Source organism: Oncorhynchus keta, chromosome 37 (assembly GCF_023373465.1).
Source record: "Oncorhynchus keta strain PuntledgeMale-10-30-2019 chromosome 37, Oket_V2, whole genome shotgun sequence".
Taxonomy (NCBI): domain Eukaryota; kingdom Metazoa; phylum Chordata; class Actinopteri; order Salmoniformes; family Salmonidae; genus Oncorhynchus; species Oncorhynchus keta.
In genome coordinates, this window is record NC_068457.1 from 944754 (window position 1) to 951207 (window position 6454).

Sequence of the window (6454 nt, forward strand, 5' to 3'; positions counted from 1 at the left end):
GCGATGACTCGGCAGAGAGGGTCACAAATGACTGATGATTGGCTGAGAGAAATTGATTTATAAAATGATTGTGGAGTAGTCTTGTTAGACTTCAGTGCAGCTTTTGACATTGATCATAGTCTGCTGCTGGAAAAACTTGTGTTATCGCTTTACACCCCCTGCCATAATGTGGATAAAGAGTTACTTGTCTAACAGAACACAGAGGGTGTTCTTTAATGGAAGCCTATCAAATATAATCCAGTTAGAATCAGGAATTCCCCAGGGTAGCTGTTTAGTCCCCTTGCATTTAATTCTTTTTACTAACGACAAGCCACTGACTTTGAGTAAAGCTAGAGTTTCTATGTATGCGGATGACTCAGCACTATACACGTCAGCTTCTGCAGGGACTGAAATGTTTATTGGCTTATTTCACTGTAGAGCCTCTAGTCCTGCTCACTATACCTTATCCAACCTATTAGTTCCACCACCCACACATGCGATGACATCTCCTGGTTTCAATGATGTTTCTAGAGACAATATTCACATTCTACCATACCTTTGTCTGTACATTATACCTTGAAGCTATTTCATCGCCCCCAGAAACCTCCTTTTACTCTCTGTTGCAAACGTTCTAGACGACCAATTCGCATTGCTTTTAGCCGTACCCTTATCCTACTCCTCCTCTTTTCCTCTGGTGATGTAGAGGTGAATCCAGGCCCTGCAGTGCCTTGCTCCACTCCTATTCCCCGGGCGATCTCTTTTGATGACTTCTGTAACCGTAATAGCCTTGTTCTCATGCATGTTAACATTAGAAGCCTCCTCCCTAAGTTTGTTTTATTCACTGCTTTAGCACACTCTGCCAACCCGGATGTTCCAGCTGTGTCTGTATCCTGGCTTAGGAAGACCACCAAAAATTCTGACATTATCATCCCTAACTACAACATTTTCAGACAAGATTGAACTGCCAAAGGGGGCGGTGTTGCAATCTACTGCAAAGATAGCCTGCAGAGTTCTGTCCTACTATCCAGGTCTGTACCCAAACAATTTGAACTTCTAGTTTTAAAAATCCACCTCTCTAAAAACAAGTCTCTCACCGTTGCCACCTGCTATAGACCACCCTCTGCCCCCAGCTGTGCTCTGGACACCATATGTGAACTGATTGCCCCCATCTATCTTCAGAGCTTGTGCTGCTAGGCGACCTAAACTGGAACATGCTTAACACCCCAGCCATCCTACAATCTAAGCTTGATGCCCTCAATCTCACACAAATTATCAATGAACCTACCAGGTACCTCCCCAAAGCTGTAAACACTGGCACCCTCATAGATATCATCCTAAACAATTTGCCCTCTAAATACACCCCTGCTGTCTTCAACCAAGATCTCAGCGATCACTGCCTCAATTGCCTGCATCCGTAATGGGTCAGCGGTCAAACGGACCTCCACTCATCACTGTCAAACGCTCCCTGAAACACTTCAGGAAGCAGGCCTTTCTAATCGATAAGCATGCCCCATTCAAGAAATGTAGAACCAGGAACAGATATAGCCCTTGGTTCTCCCCAGACCTGACTGCCCTTAACCAACACAAAAACATCCTTTGGCGTTCTTCTGCATTAGCATCGAACAGCCCCCGTGATATGCAGCTTTTCAGGGAAGCTAGAAACCAATATACACAGGCAGTTAGAAAAGCCAAGGCTAGCCTTTTCAAGCAGAAATTTGCTTCCTGCAACACTAGCTCAAAAAAGCTCTGGGACACTGTAAAGTCCATGGAGAATAAGAACACCTCCTCCCAGCTGCCCACAAGATAGGAAACACTGTCACCACTGATAAATCCACTATAATTGAGAATTTCAATAAGCATTTTTCTATGGCTGGCCATGCTTTCCACCTGGCTACCCCTACCCCTGTCAACAGCACTGCACCCCCCACAGCAACTCGCCCAAGCCTTCCCCATTTCTCCTTCTCCAAAATCCAGTCAGCTGATGTTCTGAAAGAGCTGCAAAATCTGGACCCCTACAAATCAGCCGGGCTAGACAATCTGGACCCTTTCTTTCTAAAATGATCTGCAGAAATTGTTGCCACCCCTATTACTAGCCTGTTCAACCTCTGTGTCGTCTGAGATTCCCAAAGATTGGAAAGCAGCTGCGGTCATCCCCCTCTTCAAAGGGGGGGCCACTCTTGACCCAAACTGCTACAGACCTATATCTATCCTACCCTGCCTTTCTAAGGTCTTCGAAAGCCAAGTCAACAAACAGATTACCGACCATTTCGAATCTCACCCTATCCTCTCTGCTATGCAATCTGGTTTCAGAGCTGGTCATGAGTGCACCTCAGCCACGTTCAAGGTCCTAAACGATATCTTAACCGCCATCGATAAGAAACATTGCTGTGCAGCCGTATTCATTGATCTGGCCAAGGCTTCCGACTCTGTCAATCACCACATCCTCATCGACAGACTCGGTAGCCTTGGTTTCTCAAATGATTGCCTCGCCTGGTTCACCAACTACTTCTCTGATAGAGTTCAGTGTGTCAAGTCAGAGAGTCTGTTGTCTGGACCTCTGTCAGTCTCTATGGGGGTGACACAGGGTTAAATTCTTGGACCGACTCTTCTCTGTATACAGTGGGGAGAACAACTATTTGATACACTTCCGATTTTGCAGGTTTTCCTACTTACAAAGCATGTAGAGGTCTGTAATGTTTTATCATAGGTACACTTCAACTGTGAGAGACGGAATCTAAAACAAAAATCCAGAAAATCACATTGTATGATTTTTATGTAATTAATTTGCATTTTATTACTTCTGGCCCTTCTTTGGACACTGTGTTAACAACCCTCCAGGCAAACTTCAATGCCATACAACTCTCCTTCCGTGGCCTCCAATTGCTCTTAAATACAAGTAAAACTAAATGCATCCTTTTCAACCGATCGCTGCCTGCACCTACCCGCCTGTCCAACATCACTACTCTGGACAGCTCTGACTTAGAATACGTGGACAACTACAAATACCTAGGTGTCTGGTTAGGCTGTAAACTCTCCTTCCAGACCCACATCAAACATCTCCAATCCAAAGTTAAATGTAGAATTGGCTTCCTATTTCGCAACAAAGCATCATTCACTCATGCTGCCAAACATACCCTTGTAAAACTGACCATCCTACCAATCCTCGACTTCGGCGATGTCATTTACAAAATAGCCTCCAATACCCTACTCAACAAGTTGGATGCAGTCTATCACAGTGCCATCCGTTTTGTCACCAAAGCCCCATATACTACCCACCATTGCGACCTGTACGCTCTCGTTGGCTGGCCCTCACGTCATACTCATCGCCAAACCCACTGGCTCCATGTCATCTACAAGACCCTGCTAGGTAAAGTCCCCCCTTATCTTAGCTCGCTGGTTACCATAGCGTCACCCACCTGTAGCACGCGCTCCAGCAGGTATATCTCTCTGGTCACCCCCAAAACCAATTCTTTCTTTGGCCGCCTCTCCTTCCAGTTCTCTGCTGCCAAAGACTGGAACGAACTACAAAATCTCTGAAACTGGAAACACTTATCTCCCTCACTAGCTTTAAGCACCAGCTGTCAGAGCAGCTCACAGATCACTGCACCGGTACATAGCCCATCTATAATTTAGCCCAAACAACTACCTCTCTCCCTACTGTATTTATTTTATTTAGCTCCTTTGCACCCCATTATTTGTATTTCTACTTTGCACATTCTTCCACTGCAAATCTACCATTCCAGTGTTTTACTTGCTATATTGTATTTACTTTGCCACCATGGCCTTTTTTTGCCTTTACCTCCCTTATCTCACCTCATTTGCTCACATTGTATATAGACTTGTTTCTACGGTATTATTGATTGTATGTTTGTTTTACTCCATGTGTAACTAACTCTGTGTTGTTGTATGTGTCGGAACTGCTTTGCTTTATCTTGGCCAGGTCGCAATTGGAAATTATAACTTGTTCTCAACTTGCCTACCTGGTTAAAATAAAGGTGAAATACAAATAAAATAAATACCAGGTGCCACAAAAAAAGTCCTGCAATTGGCTCAGAACAGTGCAGCACGGCTGGAACTTGGATGTACACAGAGAGCTAATATTAATAATATGCATGTCAATCTCTCCTGGCTGAAAGTGGAGGAGATTGAATTCATCACTACTTTTATTTATGAGAGGTATTGACATGTTGAATGCACCGCAATGTCTGTCTAAACAACTAGCACACCTCGGACACCCATGCATACCCCACAAGACAAGAGGTCTCTTCACAGTCCCCAAGACCAGAATAGACTATGGGAGGCATACAGTTACTAGATAGAGTTCCATGTTGTCATGGCTCTATTCCACATCAAGTAACTGACGCAAGTAGTAAAATTAAACAGAAAACCCCCCAGAAAAAAACACCTTATGAAACAGCGGGGACTGTGAAGCAACACAAACATTGGCACAGTCACACACTTATGATAACGTACTCACTTTACATGCACATGGATTTAGGAATGTAGTGGTGGAGTAGGGGCCTGAGGGCACACAGTGTGTTGTGAAATTTATGAAGGTATTGTACTGTTTTAAAATTGTATAAACTGCCTTACCTTTGCTGGACCTCAGGAAGAGTAGCTGCTGCTTTGGCAGCAACTAATGGGGATCCATAATAAATACAAATCAACTGATCAATGCATCCTGTACGCTATTAATAAAGTGGTAACACAACCATTCAATGCTTTCAGGGTGTGTTCATTGTTATAGTGACAACTGCAAATCATATTTAAATGTAGAAATTCAACAGCAAACGCTATTTGGCCTGCACATCTTTTACAGCATGTCATTGCTTGCCTCGTTGCTCATGTGGTATGCAAGTGATATCCAATTTTCTAATGGTTGTCAAATCCTTTGGATCACCTTTTTCACTGTGCTCATCTGTCTGACCTGTGCAACGATTTACAATGCATCAGTGCAACCATTATAATAGCCAGCCAAAGTGATCACACCAACAGCACTTTCAACTTTCCCAGATAGTTAATTTGGTGTATGCTGTAGGCCTGTTTTACATACATACAGCAAGTAGCTAGAGCAAGGCCTAGTATAAAATACACTGCTCAAAAAAATCAAGGGAACACTTAAACAACACAATGTAACTCCAAGTCAATCACACTTCTGTGAAACTGTCCACTTAGGAAGCAACACTGATTGACAATAAATCTCACATGCTGTTGTGCAAATGGATGAAAAGAAAGGCGGAGAGAGACGGAGATAATGAGACAAATGTAAGTCTCCCGGAAGCTAAGACGAGGAAATATGACGAAGCGTATGTAGCGCTTGGCTTCACTGTGACTATGGTGGGAGACGAGGAAAGACCGGTATGTTTACTGTGTCTAACAATGTTGGCAGAGGACAGCATGAAGCTAAATAAATTAAGGTGTCACTTAAAGAGATTACACCTAAATCACGCTGATAAGCCACTTGAGTTTTTTAGCGAAAACATGCCGAAATTTGCCAACAATCGTCCAGCTTTGTGAATGCTACTTCAGTAAACCAGCAAGCACTGTTGGCATCATATAAGGTGCTAAAAGGTATTGGAGTGGCCGTCGCAAAGCCCTGACCTTAATCCCATAGAAAATGTGGGCAGAACTTAAAAAGTGTGGGTAGAAATTAAAAAGCGTGCAGCATAAACTCTCTACACAATTTCAAAACAGCTGGGTTAGCCATATTTATGAATCTGAAGTATAAGCACTGGACAAGCTTACCACAGTGGGCTTCCCCAGAGCTAACAGTGGATTTCAACTTTATGGTCACAAGATTAGGCTGGTAACATGGTTATCTGTAGAAGTATGATGACGCTATGAAATAATTACCTGAACACTTAAGCACCTTCCTAATATTGAGTTGCACCCCCTTTTCCACCCAGAACAGCCTCAATTCGTCATGGTATGGACTCTACATAGGTATAGCTAGCAGCCCATGTTGACGCCAATGCTTCCACAGTTGTGTCAAGTTGGCTGGATGTCCTTTGGGTGGTGGACAATTCTTGATAAACACAGGAAACTGTTGAGTGTGAAAAACCCAGCAGCGGTGCAGTTCTTGACACAAACCAGCATGTCTGGCACTTACTACCATACCCTGTTCAAAGGCTCTATTGTCTTGCCCATTCACCCTCAATGGCACACATACACGATCCATTCCTCAATTGTCTCGAGGCTTGAAAATAATTATTTAACCCTTCATTTACACTGATTGAAGTGGAATTAACAATTGACATCAATATGGGATCATGGCTTTTACCTGGTCAGTCTCATGGAAAGAGCAGGTGTTCCTAATGGTTTGTGCACACATTGTATGTACCTTGCTACCTATACATGTAGCACAATCCTTAACACCAAGCAATTGGTGAGTATACACATATGGGATTTAAAGAGTATTACACTTAAAAAATAAGACACTCACTGTACAGCAAAGAGATACACCAATATATTCTTG